We start from the raw sequence: 19,539 nt of genomic DNA, 5'->3' as shown, positions 1-19,539 counted from the left end.
CCTGACAGAAAGTTATCATATGGCCTCAAATAACTGGGAACTGGAAACTGGAATGTCATCATTTGAATGTGTTTTTTAGTGCTTTCTTACTTTCTTACTTTCTTTCTTTCTAAAAAATAACAGCTTATAGGTTTGGAACAGCATGAGAGAGCATAATGTCAGAATTTTATTTTTGTTTGAACTATTTTGGGGGTAACATAAGCTTTCCTCGCTGCCCTTCTTTCCTGCCATCTCTTCCTCTGTCTCTCACTCTCTTCCTCTGTATCCTTTTCGGCTCAACTTTACTCATCTAAAATCTCTTCACAAGATGATAAAACTTTACAGGCACTTTGTGTACACATAGAGGCCAAATGCATGAGCAAAACCTGAACCAATTAGATAAACTTCTTCAATCTCAGTGACAGCAAATATACTAGACTAGACATTTCTGCCTCCAATACTTCTATTCGGTTAAAAGTGCAAGCAGGCCTTCAAAGACGCTGGCAAGGTCAGCTTTTGGGAAGACGTTGAAGAAACCATCCCATTATACGGTTAAATGGTGCAGAAGATTCAGCCTGAACCAAATTCTCTCCCATCAGTGTGACGTTCTATTAATTAAGTTGCAGAGGGCAGGCCTTTGCTCACTACACAGATCCACGAGAGCTAATGCAATGCTGAAGGTCGTTCACATCAATAACAGGCTGCCATTCAGCCTCACTGTTACTTGAAATTTGAATATGAAAACAATTCAGCACTCATGCTTTTGTGTACGCAAAAGGAGCATTTAGGTTTAGGAGAGCGCTTGTTACATTAAAATCTGAAAGGCTTTTCACTCTATTCAAATATGGGGTCAATGAATATTGACAGCATTTCTAATGTCACATCTCAAATGATGTATGACTTTTCTATTCTCTGTGTATGCTCTACCTAAGTACAAAAGCCTGAACATGAATACAAGGCTCTCTAATCATGAATGAACATTGAACGGTATATCTGCCTTTATCATTTATATGAGCTGTTGAGACCTCTGATAAATGACATTTCACCAGTGAATGTCATGTAACGAAAGCACGTTTTTGGTTGTTGTTATTGTTTTTTTTATCTTCACTTTTCCTGAGTGAACTGAAATGCATGCATATGCCCAGGTATAACAACCGCTACTGGATGTTAAAATTATCCAATATAAGCATATGCTAACACTGTGCACGTGCAAACTGCGCCTGCATTAAGGCATCATCTTCAAGGCAGTTGCTAAAAATGCGCCACATCCTGTCTCGCTCTTGCAAGTAAAGTGTAAGTGTGACCACAAGACGAGCTGCACAAATTAGCACTCAGCCTCAGACGTCACAGCCACAGACCGTTGGCTAAACTATGGCTATGGTCCACAAAATGGGAAACACTTCGGGAGTATAAAAGTCGTCATCTGATTTCCAGGAGACTTGTGTGTCGCGTTCATTTTTTACAACTATGAAAATGAGCGCTTCATGATTTACCCGTGTCGAGTAAAATACCGGAAGTGGAGCGTTCCACGGACGAGATTCAATATTATATTTATATGGTATTAATTTTGAGTTAATCAATTTAGCTAACCAATGAAAGGGAGTCAATCTTTTTCTTACTCACACACACACACACACACACACACACAAATTTGAATATAGCCAACCTGAGCAATGGAAAATGTGTTTGTTTGGAATTGTTGACTATGTCTTTAAATTTTCTTGAAGTGATTTAATTACAAAAATGTCATTCAAATGTTAAAAGTCTCATATCAAGAATGATGATTATATTGTATCAGGAGTCCTTATTATTCAATAAACAAGACAGCATCAGCCTGCTGTTATGTTGTAATATTTATTATCATGACTGAGTCGACAAACTAATATACAACAATCGCCTTCATAATCGCCATTTCGTAATCAAATACATATTTTTAAGAAGGTAAATTAAATAATTAAATATATTAATACACTTTTTTATATATATATATATAATAACCAAAAACATTATAATTTTTTTCAGGAGGTACATAAGGTATCAAGAAAATAAAACGGCTTCATTTTATAACCACCAAAAAAAATTTGATATATATATTTTATATATGTGTGTAGTTTATTTAATTAAAAACAAAACTGCATCGGTACTCTCTTCATCTCAAAAGCCTATTTCCCCACTGCAATCCCATCATTACCTCTTTTATCACTGTCTCATTTCAAACCTCTTTCCCTCCTACTTCCTCGTACTCCCTGCATCCATCTGAAAACCATGGTCCGTTTTCTCTTATGAGACTGACAAGAGCTGCACCTAATTAAACTGAAGGTGAAGGGAGAGGCTGCAATGTCAGCGAGACGGATTAACGACGACACAGTTAAAGATGCAAACTGACACCCGCCTGCCTTATTTTGTCATGTAGAAATGTTTGCCACATATTGTACCGGCAAAGCTTATTTGTGATTGACAGGAAGTGACTGCTTTTTTTTACTCACTGATTTATGCCATCAAGACCTTTGGAGGTTCACGGACCGCAGCGAACAGAAGAGCTCGATCTCCCAGCTGTGAGATGAAGGCAGGCTGAAGCAGCTCAAAGAGGACCAGGCTTGCTTGCTGCTGAAAGCGACAGATTAAAGGCAAACCTGGTGAAAGAGAGGGAGTGTGTCAAAAGATTCTCAGCAGTGTTTCTGTATCACAAGGTGATGACTTATAGTTTTTCCCTTCATTAAAAGTAGCACTCCACCAAACTATGCTGCTGACTTGGTAGACTTAAACTTCAAATGTATGACTGTCATGGATTTCAAGCTCTGGAGTGCTACTGACTTGATCAATATTGAAGCCCTAATGACTGCTAAGCAAACAGTCATTTGGAATAAGTGGTTTTAAGCAGGATAATTGGTCTCAAACCGCTCTACTCAATGTCAGTGTAATTTAGAGTTAGAAATGTCCTTCTGGAAGACAGGATAATTGGGCCAATAGTTTCAAACAGACATGTAGCCCATAGACATATAAAATCAAGTAGCCTATTTATTAGACTGTAAATAGGCTAACTTGGGGAGACTAGGGCTAGTTGTCACCAGAGCTACATCTCAGTAACTAAGTTTTTGAGACAAGGATCAAACAAATTCCAGCATTCCAGTTTTCTCCAGCAGTAGGTTTTTGCATATTGGTTCGAAACATCTAGTTTAAATGAATAAAAATAAAGAATAAAGAAGTATCCTTCAAAATAAAATAAAAAATCTGCAAAAGCTGTCAGGTAAACAAGTGGGGGGGAAAACACATGCAGACAAGAGTCAAGTGAACTATTACTATATAATGAAAATGTTAAAGGTTGAAGTCCACGGGACAAGAGTATATTAATAATAATAATTTATTATTATTATTATTTATTCATTATAATTAATATACTCTTGTCCTGAGTACACAAGTCCCATTATGACAACTTACCTTTTACCACACCTTTGAAATATGGCAAGTTCGGACCGAACGTTGTTAAATGGGACGGTCTACGGAGGACTGTTAACTGTTAACGGTCGCCTATTAACTGTGACAGCTGCAGTTGACAAGCAGCAGTAACAGTTGTACTGGACTTTTTTTAAAGTTATATTCACTTGTTTAAAAAAACCAGGGTTCACAAACTGTCTTAATCCATCTGTTGTATCCTTCATTGCACGAGAAACGAAGTAGGCCTATGCATGTCAAGGCCGCATTTGAAGGTACTTTTGAATTGGGATAGCTTTCGTTGCGCCTCTGTGTTGCAACTGACCTATCAGTAAGCCCCGCCCCCTTAGTTACTGTTGCTATTTCAGAAAAACAAACAGTCTTACAAAGACAGCTGTCAGTGTGAAAACCTTGTCCCAAGATGTTTTTGATAAATCTTGGAAACAGAAGGATCACAATGTAAGCAGGAGAAGCCTCATGTTACCGTCGTCACGGCTGTTTTTGAGCCATCGGGTGTTTTTGACCTGTGCATGACGTGAGAATAGTTAGCTATTTAGGTTTGTACGTTAGCATGGACTCACTAACTTTAATTGTAAATTAATGAGAGTACGACAACCAGAAAATTAACGTTTTCGTATTTATTGGGATTGGAGTTGAATCTTTAGGGAACCAGGTTACTGCGCTCACATTATTGTTATTATAAATAAACCAGGCTTCAGTCGTATTGCGCAGATAACTGGCCCGTTCACGCAAATCTTATCACACTTTTGAAACACGCTGGTGAGTGCGCGCACAGTACAGTGATTCAAAACATGAATACCCATGCCCATCCTCTCAGGATACCTGGAATCAGTGCTACAAGTACCCCCGACACATAGTTTTACTATTTTTGTAGCATAAACACAATAAAACCGATGAGAGCTTCGGATCGTCCAATGTTTCTCCAGGGCGCTGAAAGCTATAGTTGTCCGAGTTCCGGTCCCCATGCAACTAATACTCAACTGCCATTGGCTCATCTGCGTTCGAGGGGAGGGGCTTATCGATAGGTCAATTGGTCGAAGGATGCAGCCTCTGAAGTGGGACACATAGTGTGACAACATGACTGATAAATATTGACTAGCATAAAAATTAGACTATTTCCTCCATAAATTTATTTCAGTAGGCTTCCAGCCATATCTTCATTTTCCACATTGTTTATCTTTTCCACATCATTTATTTGAAGTTTATCTTATCTTCATGAGTGAGTGCCTCGTCATGGGTCACAGTCTCAATTTATTTTAAACAATTAACTAATTTCTAGAGATGCATCTGACATGTACTGTGAAATGCTAATGAGTAGTGTGCTTTATTATCGTACTGCATAAAATGCACACTGCTTCTCCTCTAATGAGCTAATGGAACTCTATGTCATTTAGAGCTTAGCAGCACAAATGGGCAGAAGCTGTTCAACAGGAGCTTCGCTTCATTGTGGACTGAAATTACATGGTGCTTTTATCTTTGAATTATTTGCTGAGTGTGTTTTCATAAAACATGACATCTGTCAAGATCGCTGATGTCAGCGGACCTGAACGCTCCAATTTAAGATGGTTTCTACCTCAACAATTGTAATGAAATGTGAATGGCATCCTTCAGTGTTAGTGTATTTGAGAAACTGTACTATTAAAGTGAGAGCAAGACAGGCTTTGTTCATTATTCACATCACTTCAGTAATTGTGTTATGTTACTGCAAATGCTGCAAATGTTACTGTAAATTTAGATTCAGATTATGAATTTTGTTTTCATTTTTGTATTTTATGAAGATTTATGAAGATTTATGAGAAATTGTGGGTTAATGACCTCAAAATAAGTATAGATATAAGTCCATTTTATGCTTTTAAGGGCCTTCCAAAAACAGAACACAACACATTGTTTTTTCATATTTTGTCAGAATACACTACAAATTTTACATTCCAAAATGTGCCTCTAAATGGAATGCAAGAGCAAAACAAACTGTAGTTGGTGGCTTTACATGTTGATCTGTCAGACCTTCCCAATTTAAGTAGGCCGTTCATGGCCAGAATAAGCTGTAACATGAACCAGACTTTATTCCACAAGTCAAAAGAAGTATGGCTACATGAGACTACGAAGATTAACAACCAAACGTATCTAGCGTAAATTAGATATGTAACATTAAATTACACCATTATTGAAGAATTCAGAATAAAACAACATTTTGGCACAGTTTGAATCTTTCACATTTCAATCCAGTGACAATAGAGGAGCCTGTGTCTCTGGTCGAGCCCAAACTTTGCTGATGAAATATTCATCCATTGCATAATCACCAGGGGACTTTCAGGCTGAAAGACTTCAACCGAGACATACACAGAATGTTGACTTGTGTGGCAAACCATAATGCTGTTCATTTGTGCTTTTCTGTTTGACTGAGTGGCAGATTAATCTGACTGACTTTCATGACTATTTTACAATGTGTGGTCTCGATCATCATTTTTTGCTCTGATATTAAACAACAATGCAATGAGCAGTGAAAAGGGAAATATTCCTCACTAGAGCTTTTCCCAACACAATCTTTTCCTTAATTTAGCCAAATGTTTTCACTTTATTTAATACATATGGGTCACCATAAGCAGTATTCATAGATATTTATACATCCACAGCCTTTTCAGTATCTCCTTCAGTTATTGTCATGCACTGACATAAGCGAGCACGCAGAAGAACAGATAGGCTAAGCTTCTCTTTGTCCTTCATCATAATTAATCCCGTCGTCTGAGGAATTCAGGGTCGTGCAGCATTGCATATAATACCTGCTGTCTTTTTATGTGCAAAAACTTTGCGGGCCGCTCTGAAGGTGATTGACAGGAAACTGCAAAGTTTGCTGGACTAAGAATATTTCAGCAACTCTGTATGAGCCTGCATCTACTTATAAAGTTAAGAGTTGTTAGATGCTCTGACTTTGTATTGATATATATAAACGATCCAAACTTTTTGTTTCATATCATAAGGTAGTAGGAGGCAAATATCTGAAAGTGTAACTAATTTTTACACCTGTGCTAATGCAATGCATTTCAGAAGATAGACCTGCCTTTTAAAACTAGATGTTCATTAGGACAGACTCCCTGTCAGATTCTGACTGTGAGCATATAGTAGAAGTTAATATGTTCTGGTGTGTGTAAAAATACCTTTTCAATAGCACCATTTGGTGAACATCTGACAGCTTGGCACTGTGACTGTAAAATCACCACTCTGTTTTGCTTTTTCATTTTCGTCGCTAACCTTGTATGTGTGCGTGTTACGCATATGTTTTGACAGTTTTATTGACATTTTGAAAAGTAATTTCTACGCTAAATTCGCATCCCCATATGGCGATGGGGAAAAAAAAACTTCAAATACAGTTGGTTAAGATGTCAAATATTTGATGAGTGACACACACAGACACAACAAGCACATGCATATGAGCCAGAGGAATAACAGAATGCCTTCTGCTCATTTTGCAGCTCTTTCTCCACCTTTGTGACCCAAGAACAAGCATGGGCCATCGTCAGCTTTGGGCAACCACAAAAATCCTCCAGCATGAATCACTGGAGTAAAGCTATATCAGATTAATCATCATCCCTTCACAACAGCACACCACAGAATTTACCACTTGTAAATGTTGTCTTCATACTGCCAAGAAGCTGCATCCTGCATTTATTTAATCAAAAATACAGTAAAATCAATAATATTGTGACATTGTATTACAATTTAAAATAATTGTATTCTATTTTAATGAAAATAATGATGCTGGAAATTCAGCTTTGCCATCACAGGTATAAATTACATTTTAAAATGTATAATATAAATAGAAAACGGTTATTTTAATTTGTAATAATATTTCACAATATTAATCTTTACTGTATTTTTGCTGAAATAAATGCAGACTTGAAGAGCAAGAGACTTCTTTCAAAAAACGGTATATTGTATTGTATGATTATAATTATAAGTAAAAAAAACAAACAAAAAAAACAGACAAAGAGCCTGTGTAAAGCTGTCACGAAAAAAAAAGCATCATGGTTAAATTTAAATTCCAGCATGCTGGAATGAAATATTGAGAAGTCAATGGTGACAACATGCAGTGTCACTAAGTCTGTGTGCCTGACAGCCAAAACTGTTTGTTGCTTTTTAAGAAAGGAAGCCAAGCAACCCATCTGTCAAAAATGCATGCAAAAGCTGGGAAAAGCGCCTCACACACAACGGGTGGCAGCCAATGGCTGGCAACATGACCCAAAATAACAGCTGTGTTTTTTTTTATTTTTCTGTCCAGGTTCATTATGCAATTACAAAGCCCATATGAATAAACACCAGAGTGTGAAACCCAGGTGTATTGAGAGATCTAGAGCTTTACACCTGTAATGGGCATAAAACTCTGCTATGTTAAACAACGGCGTTCAGCACATTCAAGTATTATTAACAGAAATGAACACCATTAAGTGGACATTGAGATTTCACAGTGCTTTCCAATCAGGACTTTATGATTTAAAAATTCATGAGCTGAATATAGTGAATTATATTATGACTTGAACAGCCTGATCATTTGGCTAATTTAACTTCACACCTTTTTTACAATCGCCTGCCAACTCATTCAATCTGCCTTTATCCAATCAACAATGGATTTCAACCAAACCTAAAAAATAAAAAAATTCAATAATCCGCTTCACTCGGATGTAGGCTACGTCACAATATGGAAGTAAAGATATGTCGCTACTTCCGTTTCACACGACTTCAAACATTAATAAATATCCTCTCATTATAAACCAATTTAAAAATAGTGCTGGCTGTAACTTGTCAGGTAAAAAGATGCTCTTTTTTTACAATATTGTATTTTTGTACAGCATGTATGTACAGTATTGTACAGCTTCTTTTTTTCTTTTTTTTACAGCAGGCTTAAGTAGCTACTTCCACAGTTTATTAAATAAAAAGGCAAATGTATAGGCTACTATGGCTATGTTCACACTGTAAATTTTTGGAATTGACAAACATTTACTTACATGTGTGAATCTCGAAATGTTCCGTTCACTATAAGCAACTTTCTCAAATACTGTCTGTATGAAGTTAACGTGCAACGAGAGTCAAGCCTGCATTCGCTTAACAGTAACCATAGTGACAGTGACAAAAGTAATATCAAAGATGGCCACATCTATAAATCTGAAAAGTCTTATCACTTTTGACATGACAAGAGTCTAATTGAGCCGCGAGTTTATCCGTCAGACTGAACCGTTTGTAAAAACATTCTAACGTTAGGTAGTCTAGCAGTTTTCTGCTATCAGGAAATATATTTATGTGTATAGCGCTTTTCACAGTAGGCTACACACAGCTTTACAGAAAGACAGCTTTAATTAAATTGTATATGTAGGCTAAGCTAACAAACAAAAAAACACTAAGAACGAGAAATGTACCATTTCAAAAATCTATATGTTACATATTAGCCTAAACATGTAAGCTATAACGTAGTTCAAACGACTAATGAAATAAAGTGATTTTGCCTGATTTGTAACCAGGCACTAAAGCAATTACCCATAAAACGTTCTTTGAACCAATCGGATTGCTCGGGTCCAGGTGGCATTTGAGTCGTGCATAGAACACTGACTGGAGCCACTCCGGTGGGGAAAAGTGACTAAAACCTTTAGATAACACACATCTCATATCTCCCTCGCTGTAAGTTACCGAAAGCAAAACCCCACACAAAACCCCTTAGCAGAGTGACTGTCTCGCACTGTATGACGTGACAGACAACTAGTTGTCCAGTGCGGTTCCGTTCACACAGCGCAGGTTTTCCGAGAATGAGGTTGTGAGTCATGAAAATGTATTGGTGTTATATAAGTTTGGTTATATAATGCGGTTGTCTCTCCCGTAAATGTGAACGTAACTGTATTAATTCACCTTTGGCTAAGCCCCGCCCCCCTTAGTTACTGTTGCTACCTCCGACAACTTCATCTGGGCTCTGGTTTGGTATCAACATGGCTTATGCTGTGACGGCTCTTCCTGCTGGAATTTTATCAAACTTTTATAAAGCAGCAAATAAAGTGTCCGACAGAAGTAGGCAAAAGGGGCTGCAGTGTGCGTTTGAAGGCTTTATTCAAGACATACGGTGAAACGCAAGCAGCAACAAGGCATCCAAATACAGGCAAAAGCATAACGGTCACAGTCAAAAAATGAACCACCGAATATCCTAATCGAGACGGTGGCTGTGACTAACAATATCAGGAGAAACACTGTTCATACAAAGCTGGGTAGGTCTCTATACACTTCTATAATCGTTATTATTTACAAAGCAAACGGACTACGCAAGTATAAAGTTGTATTTATTAGCAGCGTGTGCTAGCGAATCAACAATTAGGGCAGAGAACCGAAATCATAACCTAAACAGCATAAAACTGTCTAACTAGTATAACTTAACTTGACACACAGTAAGGTTAAAAGGTAAATGTATCTGAGAGCAAAGGTGAGCTTGTTGATCCTTGAGGGGTTTCGCTGACTGAGGACGTCCACACAGTTTAATCCAAAGACGACACTTGTCAGTATTTAACTTCGGTTTTTGGAAGGGGAAAAAACGGACACCCCCTCCAACCTCTCTGGGAAACGCGTATCTGTTTTACAAATGCCCCAGGCACAACGTTTAACCATATTTTTTATAAAACGACGGCGTAATAGCCTGCCGAGACCAAAAATATGAGCCTCCTGCGTTGAAGTCAATGGAGCGCCGTGAAAAAGTGTCGGACCCTCTGTGGGAGCTCGTTCTTGGCTGCGCTGTGATTGGTCAATCTACATTCTAGGGCGTGGCTTAGCCAAAGGCGAATTATTTAAATACAGCACTGATAATCATATTCTGCTGCTGTGTGAACATGGCCTATGTCTTCAGAAAATGGTTTGTGAAATGTTTTTTATAACATTAATTTGAAAATGACCCGGCATAAAATAGCATCACATTAAAACTGTAACTCAATACCTAATTTTATGAAACTTCAAGTCCTGTAAAATCTTGGATTTTTTTTTTTTCTTCTTTTGACTTGCTGAGTGTTGAGTGCAAACAACCCAGCAAACATTAAGCGAGTGAAAGCGGCCTTGACCCCAATTCAGATGAAAAATAAAAGAGATCTGTTGAAAAAAAAGGATATCTGGAACCGATATGGATAGAGTTCACAAAGGTCAACACTAGAGGTTATGAGGGGTTTTATGTTCAAAGCTTTGACCCTGCCATAAAGTATCTCAGGAGAAAGAAAGCTCATGTAAAGCTTACCAGAAAACTCTACATTTAGCACAGAAAAGCACTTTGCCCTTTATGTCAGTCACCGATACGAATTATGCTTTTCTAAAGTCCCATTATAATTACCACAGGACAGAGAAACACCTCAAAATTACATTTAGCTGCATAAACAGATGGAAAGAGATGGGAGAGGGTTTTTTGTTTTTGTAGATTCCACAGAAAAACATTAGACTGCATATTCATCATGCCAATGTGTTATTACATTTGTGTGTCCCATTAGTAGGCAGACTGTGGCATAGTAATTCTCAGAGATATCTTCCTATTTCCTTTTGCAATAATATGCAGGGTCTGGAAAAATAAGACAATTGGAAACAAAATATGCACTATTGAAGAGACACAAACAGAATAAATGAAGTGAGCAAATGTATAGTCCTTCCATGCTGTCGCAGACTTAAAGACAGATTTAACGTGATTAAAGGGTTAGTTCGCCCATTTAAGACATGAAGTTGTATGCAATCCTTACCAGCACTATAGTGCATACACACTGACCCACTCTGTGGTCATCTCACTCGTCAGAGTTCTGGCCGCTGGAAGTTTTTCAAGAAAGTAGTCCTGGTTAGTTTCCGGGGCCTCAAAACTGTGCGTTTTTACGTGAAAAAATTATTTGCGTTTCAAAGCTTGATTAATTTACATCACAAAAAACACTCGTTTTTCAAACTTCAAGATGGGGCAGTTCAAGACTGTTCTGATTTGCAATTGACTTTATGCACAACTGCACTACTTACTGAACTTTAGCCAGCTCCTTTGTTTCCTGTCTGCCATTATTGGACAAACTGATTAATCCAGGTTGTGCATAAAGTTCATTGGCAGTGTAAAATCAACAATAACATTAAAGTCATAAAATGTATAACAATGTTGTTATCAGGTCCATTTAATAACAATTTATTAATAAATTAAATTAATTTAAATTAATTAATTAATTAATTAAAAATTTAATTTAATAAATTATAATACAACAACAATATAACACAATGCTCATGCTAAGTGGGCACAGAGATGCTGAAGCACATCATATCCCCAAACTACTTTTAAAGTAGCCTATGTTTTTGAACACGAACTATGCTCAATTTGCATTACAGTTCATTTTTTCTGATGCAAAAAACTATAGCATAAAACTAGTAAATTGAAACCATAAACCTTGAAGTCTGAAGACTTCTGATGCAAAACATGATTCCAGAGGCTCTTGTTAGTTATTTCTCGCTATAACTTTTGTCAAGGAGTATATTCAATTTGCTTTCATTATCCGGAGGCGACCAACGCAGTGAGACGACAGCGACTCGATATGCTACCACGATCACCTGAGAAACAAGAAGCTAATTAACTTTGACTGTGAAGCCACGTTTGGAACAGATGTTTGAAAAAGACTCTCAACTGTAATCTTTAATTATGAATTCGTGCACATTCCTCATATCTGTTGTGCACAAGTCTGTAAATGTCTTGATGAACACTCACAGATCCGTAAATGGCTCGATGAAACCTTGCTGGCGAGAACGAAGAGTTCTGGTAGCATACGTCGTGCGTGACATGAGGGAACGTTAATTGGTAAAACAACTGCTAAACATTCATGTAACAATCTTGAATCCCGTGCCGAATCAAACAAATGGCGTTATATTTAGTAACAGATGCATAATTTGCAGATATTTTAATCCCTGTTTTATTCTAAGTCTCAACCTGGAATTACCTGGAGGCCACTAGATGGGTCGAGCTCTCTATAAGGTATTATTTCAACGGGGGACACAACAAATACAAGCGCTTTAGCACCAATTTTATACAATAATTGGTGCAGTTAAACAGTTATTGATGCTCGGACAGACCTTTCAGGACACGCTCTTAAATAGCAGACTGCTCTGTATGTTTAGTGGACTAATGATGCCTGAGATCTACAATTATCTCCTTTCAAATCAGGAAGGTAGCAGTTCCAATAAGATAATCTGGATTTGAATTAACGACCAGTTATTTAAATATAAAGGACTAAATGTAGGACTCAATTGATGCATATCAAGCGTAGCGTCAGTTCTGGCAGGTCACGTTAGTCAAGCCTTGCATAAGCTGACTCTCAGCTAATCCACATCTACCTAGGAATACGACCTCCTTCAGTATTATCAGCAGCTATCGTGTTTCTCATGAGCGTTTCTGCTTGGTGCCGCCCCTCGAGTTGGGCGATTTTCATTACTCAATGCCAGACACTTAATCTTTCGGATTTGTGTCTGGATTTCCAGGCTGGGTATATAGTACCTGGAGATTTAAATTTAAAGAGATGACTTGGATTCATCCTGTTATTACAAAATAATCTAACGCTGAACTACATACCCTTTTCATCCCCTTGTGAAAAATAAATATATCAAAATGTATTTGAAATACATTTATTTTATGCCAAGTATACTACAGAAACATTTACATGTACTAAATATTAATGCCCTGCAATTGTACTGTTGGTATACTAAATTGGTATACTTAAATCTGCTAAATTGGAACAACAAATTTTGTACTTAATGTACTTATATCCAAAAATAGGGCTGAGGTCCAACTAATAGAATACTATACCAGTTGTCTGAATTGGATCGTCGACTAAAAGGAATTCTTTCAGAGACGCAACGGAACTGCACACATTAGCAGCCATCTTGAACGTAGCAAGTGACTTGATCGAAGATATCCCCCTCGCTCTCTTTGCTCATTTACGTATGACGCAAGCTCGTAAGTGCGAGTCCCAAATCCTCATTGAAAATGCATTGAAGGCTCATTTTCCGAAAATGAATGAGTCAATGGGAGAATGCTTGGGCGATTTTCCCCGTCAATGAATTCGCCCAGGGAGGAGGGAGGCGCGGGCGCGACTATTTGAAACGTGACTTGAATCTGACGAATCTGATTGGACAAGGACAGATAATATGTCTAGAACACTGAAAACTACTTTTGCTGTGATAGAATTTGTTTTTTAAAAAAATCCTCTTTCTCCCAGTTGGTAGTGCGTCGCCTAAATCCCCCCTATACACCATCAGCCCCTGTTCATTAGTGCAGTTACAGGATTCAGGCTAATGCTGAGGAACGCTGCTTCTTGTTCAAGGGAGATTTCAGCTCCATTTTCAAAGCCACAGATGTGAAGAAAGTGTGGTACAGCAAGGATCAAACGGCAGAGAGTGCAAAGTCGCCACTGCGCTGAACCCATCACATGTTGGGATTACTATATCACATGAATCTTTTGAAAAAGTAAAAGTGCATATCTGCCTGAATAGTGGCAAACAGGGACTCTATTACACAATATGTAATAAAGAGTTAAATTACACATGACAAAGCATTACTTCAGCATGCATCAGATCCTGCATCAAGGGCTTTCATTGTCTAAATTCGAAAATTGAAGATACAAGTTACAAGATAAGGCATTGATGTATTCTCTAGACTTTCGAGATGTTTTGAGGTCATTCTCGTATCCTCACTAAGAGAGGCTTGATGAGAACAGTTCACTCTTTACCTGGAGCTGTTCCCGCAGGGTCCGTGTTATGTCAGGTCCAGATTAATGTTATGCAAAGACATCCAGGCAGAAACATGACTGCATCAGAGGCCCTGAGAAAACACGGCTGGTTATAAGCATTAATATTCAAACCGCCTTGAGCAACTAAAATAGCTTCGAGATTAATTTATAATCATAACCATCTTTCAGACCTCAATGTTGTACTGTTCTGATGTAGCCTGGTGTTTGTAACGAATTTCACATTGTATTTACACTGGGGGCGTTTCCAGGCTTTCATCAGTTCTGGGGCACAGGCTCCCTATAAAGTGGGCGTACTCATTGTCTAGGGTGGTTCAGGGGCATGCAAAAACACAAACAGAGTGTAACTAACCTTCTCTGTGTAACTAACCTAAACATTTCTATAAGCCAACATTGACCTTATCATTGACCCAGCAAATGGGTGGAACTGGAAACTAATGACAATGTATTTGGCAACCTTCTGCTACAAACATCACACTTGCCCAGCGTGTTGGTAAGGTTTGCCTTTGGAAAAGGAGAATAAGGATTTTTTATTATTATTTATTTATATCACTTTGTGAGTGTGTAGCATACGGTTTACATTAACAGTGTCTGCAATACACTACCAAACAAAAATGTTTTGTGGTGAGATTTATTTTTTTATTTTTTTAAGAAAATAATAGGCCTACTTTTATTCAGCAATAATCAGAGCTTAATTGAATAATCAATATAAAATGACTAATATTGTTGAAAATGGATGTGCCAAAGATGGCACGAATAGGCAATTTCACACTTCCTGTAAAACTATAGCCAAAAATGTACTTCTGTATTCCAGCAACTAGTGAGTTTTTTTTTTTTTTTTTTTTTGCCTGCCTGCCTGTCTGCCTGCCTGCCTGCCTGTCTGCCTGTGGGAAATTGGAATATAGTCATGCGACAGAGCATTTCTTAAACCAGAAACCATTAATAGATTTGTGTTCTTAGCTAAATCACATTTTACATTTTACAAATACTACATTGTTCAACTGGGGTAAATAATTTTTTTTCACTAAGTTATTAGTTATACATATATTTTAAAGTGTAATAACATTTCACAATACTGCATTTTTGATCAAATAGCCTACTTGACCTTGTTTCAAAAACATTAATTTAAAAAATCTTACTAACACCAGATTTTTGAACTGTTGTGTAAGTATGTGCTTACACACAAAACATAGCCTAGCCGCTGACTGATTTTGGTTTCCTGACATAGCCTACCTACTTTGTCATAATCCATATGTTATGGAAAAAAATATTTATATCATAATGCTGAAAAATCATACTAAAATGTCACTCACACACAATTACAATTCCATATATTATGAAAGCGTTGGCACACTTACTGGTGGATATGGCCACAGAAAACAAATATGATGGTGACTTTTGTCTTGTTGTTATATTCTCCTTTAAATCAATCATAAGTACAGTATTAAATCAGGTCCAGCAAAAACGACACTGTATATCTGTGAACAACTCATTCCACCCAAGATTAATTAAAAAAGCAAATCATTTAGGCTACACATTAGCAAACCTTAGCTTGGTAGCTGTAGCTGCCTTTTTCGGTCTCTATCTGCTCTGCCTGTCACCCTGGCCAGCAACCAGAGCACATCTGAGGGTATGTTTACACAACAACGATGTCCTAAAAAAAGAAAAGTTTTTCCTTTGCGGTTTTTTTTTTTTTGCGTACAGACGACATGTGTTGTCAAAACGATCCTCATTCACATGGATCAGTGAAAACGACTGAAAAATGCTGTATTATGCTGCCAGTCCAGTAGCTGGCAATGTCACTTTGTAGCCTAAAGAAACACTGAACTGAACTAATACGCAAATTCACGCATATTGCCCCCGAAACGCGGTTGTTGTGTAAATGAGCGGTCAAAATGCATAAAAAGATTTCTATTTTTAGTTGAAAATTGTGTCGTGAAAACAGTCCCTAAGGTTCAGGTAAATCAAAAGGGTGAAGGTCACATAAGATGCTTTCCATTGTCAACTGGTGTGACGATTTCCTTCACATTTCTTAACATATTTTTTTGTCAGCCAAACCCTTTTGACCTAAAACATTTACTTCAAAGTACCCTCAGATATTTTAAGTTTTAATTCTGATAATTGAACAACACATTTGCATGTTCACAGTTCTCTGATGTCAGTAAAAAAAATTTTTTAAATATTTATATTAAGTGTTTTATTTTAGTTAATTAAATTTTCATTTTACATTTTTATGTATTTAATTAATTATTTGCTTCTCGTCAACTCATGAATCCTTTGCAATGAATTCACAAACCCCAGTTTCAGAAACCGTTTAAAAAATCACGATTATCAAATCAAGAGAATTCAATAGCCTATTCTGCAGGCTGCTAAATAATAATCAGACATTGATTTATCAGTAAACTTTTACTGGGTCACAGTCTAATAAAAAAAAAAAAAAAATATAGCAATGTAATTGGTATCACTAGGAAGAAAACAGAGCTTGTATATTTGAAAGAATAAGAAACCTTTCAGAGACCTGTTCCCATTATCCAGTGACTCCAAACTGGGAGTTAAAATGTTGTGGACGTTTTCCTCCTGTGTTCATAAAGAGAAGGATCATGTGATCACCTGGAAGTAACCATACTAACGGTGATGATGAGTGGAAAAAGCAAAAACAGGAAACTAACACTATATAAGAAAGAAAAGACAACAACAATAGGAGGTGAAACTTGTGGCTGTGGTCTGTGTGTGGTAATGAGATGGCTGGCTGCCACAGACAGTGGGAGAGAGGTGTGGACAGAAAACCACCACCACCCCGTCTTACCCACTGCCGGAATCAGTGTCATCCTGCCACATCCACAAGATAATTGGCGCCGGTAGAGAGAAAGGACTTCCTGACACACTCTTTTCTTTCTCTTTTCTGTCTCAGTAGTTTAATTAGTTGTACTATAACTCAGTCAAATAACTCAACTTACGATGTCCAACCAAGTTTATATATTTTTTTAATGTAACTGAGAAATGTGTATCATACTGATTCTTCTTTAAAAAAATTCTCGTCTCACTAAATGGCAAACTTAACTACTGCATTTCTAGTTAAAGGGGTGGTTGACTATGATTTAACTTTTCTGACTCTAGTTAGTGTGTAATGTTGCTGTTTACAACGAAGTTACAAAGTTACAACGCTCAAAGTTCAAAGCAAAGGGAGATATTTTATTTGAAAGAAATTGCTTTTTAAGGACTACAACAAACGGCTGGTAGGAACTACACCCGGGTTAGTGACATCACCAACCCTAGAATTTACATAAACCCCGGCCCCGGGAACGTGATTTATAGATTATCATGACAGAATATGCTAATCAAGAGGCTTGTTTGAGATGCGCCTTGCCTCGCCTGGAATGTATGCGAGAGTAGGCGGCTGCAGTGATGGGAGGAGTGAAAAAAGTGCAGGCAAGCCGGACAGATCTCTCTTCTGGTAGTGGATCAGACACCAACGAGATCAAAGGCGGATATCGTGGGATTCACGCTCGTGCACGGTGTTGCTAATAAACTGGATGTAATTTAAGTTCTGTTGCTTTTATAAGAAAATAAATATAATGAACAAGGCACTCAAAGTTCTTGTTATTTAATTACATACCAAAGACGTGTTTATCAATAATTTTTACTTTAATTATATGTTTTATAAACTTTTTTAATAAATATGACAACAATCAAATAACCCATATAGAGATCACACTGTCAGAGAGTTTGGGAATACTCACACATAATTTATACACATAAAAACACGAAATCAGAGTTTTAAATTCAAACATTTTAAAACAGAACAATACATCACGGTTGTTTAAACCAATGAGCATTAAGCTGTGTCGTCAGCAAGTCGTTTCCCATCGTGCTTTTGATCAGCGCAGTCTGTCAAGAGCAACTGCGCTCGACTGCAGAATCCGACATGTGCGGCTTGTGCTCGCGAGAGTTTTTTTACATACGTTAGCATGACATCAGAGCAAGGCGGACCGCACTCGGACACATTTCTAACCGGCATGCATCTCGCGCTGATCGCTGCAACGCATTCTCAGCCTAGGGCGTCATATACTGACACTTTTGACATTTCGTCTACATCTAATGCACATGGCACCCTTTAGCATCAATATGACACGCACAGAGCTTTGTTCGGTTATGGTTGGGTTTAGGCCTGGGGTAGGGTTAGGGTTAGACCGCTAGGAGGCGCCCTCTGGCCCATATCTATCTGCGTCTCATATTGACGCTAAAGGGTGCCATGTGCGTTGGATGTAGACGATATGTCAAAAGCGTCAGTATATGACGCTTTGGGATGAGATCGGGCTGGATCACCGGTGATCGGTTCTGCGCAGATTTTGCTAATCTCAAACAACCCTAAGGACTAGAAGATAATAAGCTACATAAATTCATTAACTAACCATTCAGAAATGTCCTGTTGCATCTACATGTTGTCTCTCCATCTTTGTCTGACTCCTGTTTGAACATAAAAGGCTAAAAGTTTTTTTAAATTTCAGTGCATGTGTGTGTGAGCTCTTGAAGCTCCGCCCCCTTTACCAGGAGCAGCAGCTCATTTGCATTTAAAGGGACAGACACAAAACCTGTGTTTTTTGCTCACCCTTAAAAAGTGACAATTTTAACATGCTATATAAAAATATATGCGGGGTATTTTGAGCTAGACCTTCACATACACACTCTGGGGACATCAGAGTCTCATTTTATATCTTGTGAAAAGGGCATTATACCGCCCCTTTAAGAAATCTAAATTAGGAGGTGGAAGCTATCAGTGTTAAGAAAAATTCCAACCTGAAGAAATTGCTCTTTCAATTGTAAATTTGATTTGAATTGGCCACACAGACACCCCACCGTAGGTTGAATTGAAATTTGAATAGATGTGACAGGAAGAGGAATTTACTGAATTTAAATTTAAATAAATTCAACAAAGGTAATGCATTGTGGGGAAAAAAACTGATTTTTGTTGGCCATGGAAAAACTTAAAAACATACGGTTAATACAAATTGTGTGGCTGTCAAACTACTTTTAAACAAGTCTTTGTCAAGACAAGGATTCCTGTTAAAATTATAGTCACATGGATTTCAATTTGTTTTAATCCTACTTCGTTACATTTGTCACAAGATGAAGATGAGGATAAAGACAAAGGTGCAGGATCCAATACAAAGTGATTTTAATAATACTATAAACTCAATAAAAATACAATAAAAAGTGTTACAGAGCATGCGTGAAACAAATGTTAACACACACAACAGGCAAACATCAACCAACAACTATGTTTCTAGCCCTTACGGTTAAAAAGATATTACCATAAACATAAGTCCAACTTTGGACATTTTGGTGG

The 19,539-nt window shown here is 37.6% G+C and overlaps 1 protein-coding gene across 3 annotated transcripts in view; it reads right to left on the bottom strand.

The window, feature by feature from the left end:
• The window catches only part of LOC307002052 (uncharacterized protein), a 157,265-nt gene that overhangs the window by 92,012 nt on the left and 45,714 nt on the right, over positions 1-19,539 (bottom strand). For 2 of the 3 annotated variants that reach the window (XR_013798412.1, XM_079619270.1), the window contains exons 3-4: positions 14,175-14,266; positions 2,466-2,612 (exon numbers count right to left, since the gene is read on the bottom strand). The gene's annotated coding sequence lies outside the window, so the exon portion shown is untranslated. Of the gene's footprint in view, positions 1-2,465; positions 2,613-14,174; positions 14,267-19,539 lie in introns of those variants that run through there. The other variant, XM_079619269.1, reaches the window with a different exon arrangement.

This window comes from Phoxinus phoxinus (assembly GCF_949152265.1).
Source record: "Phoxinus phoxinus genome assembly, chromosome: 7".
NCBI lineage: Eukaryota > Metazoa > Chordata > Actinopteri > Cypriniformes > Leuciscidae > Phoxinus > Phoxinus phoxinus.
Note: the sequence above shows the minus strand (reverse complement) of the source record. Positions and strands in the feature narration are given on the sequence as shown.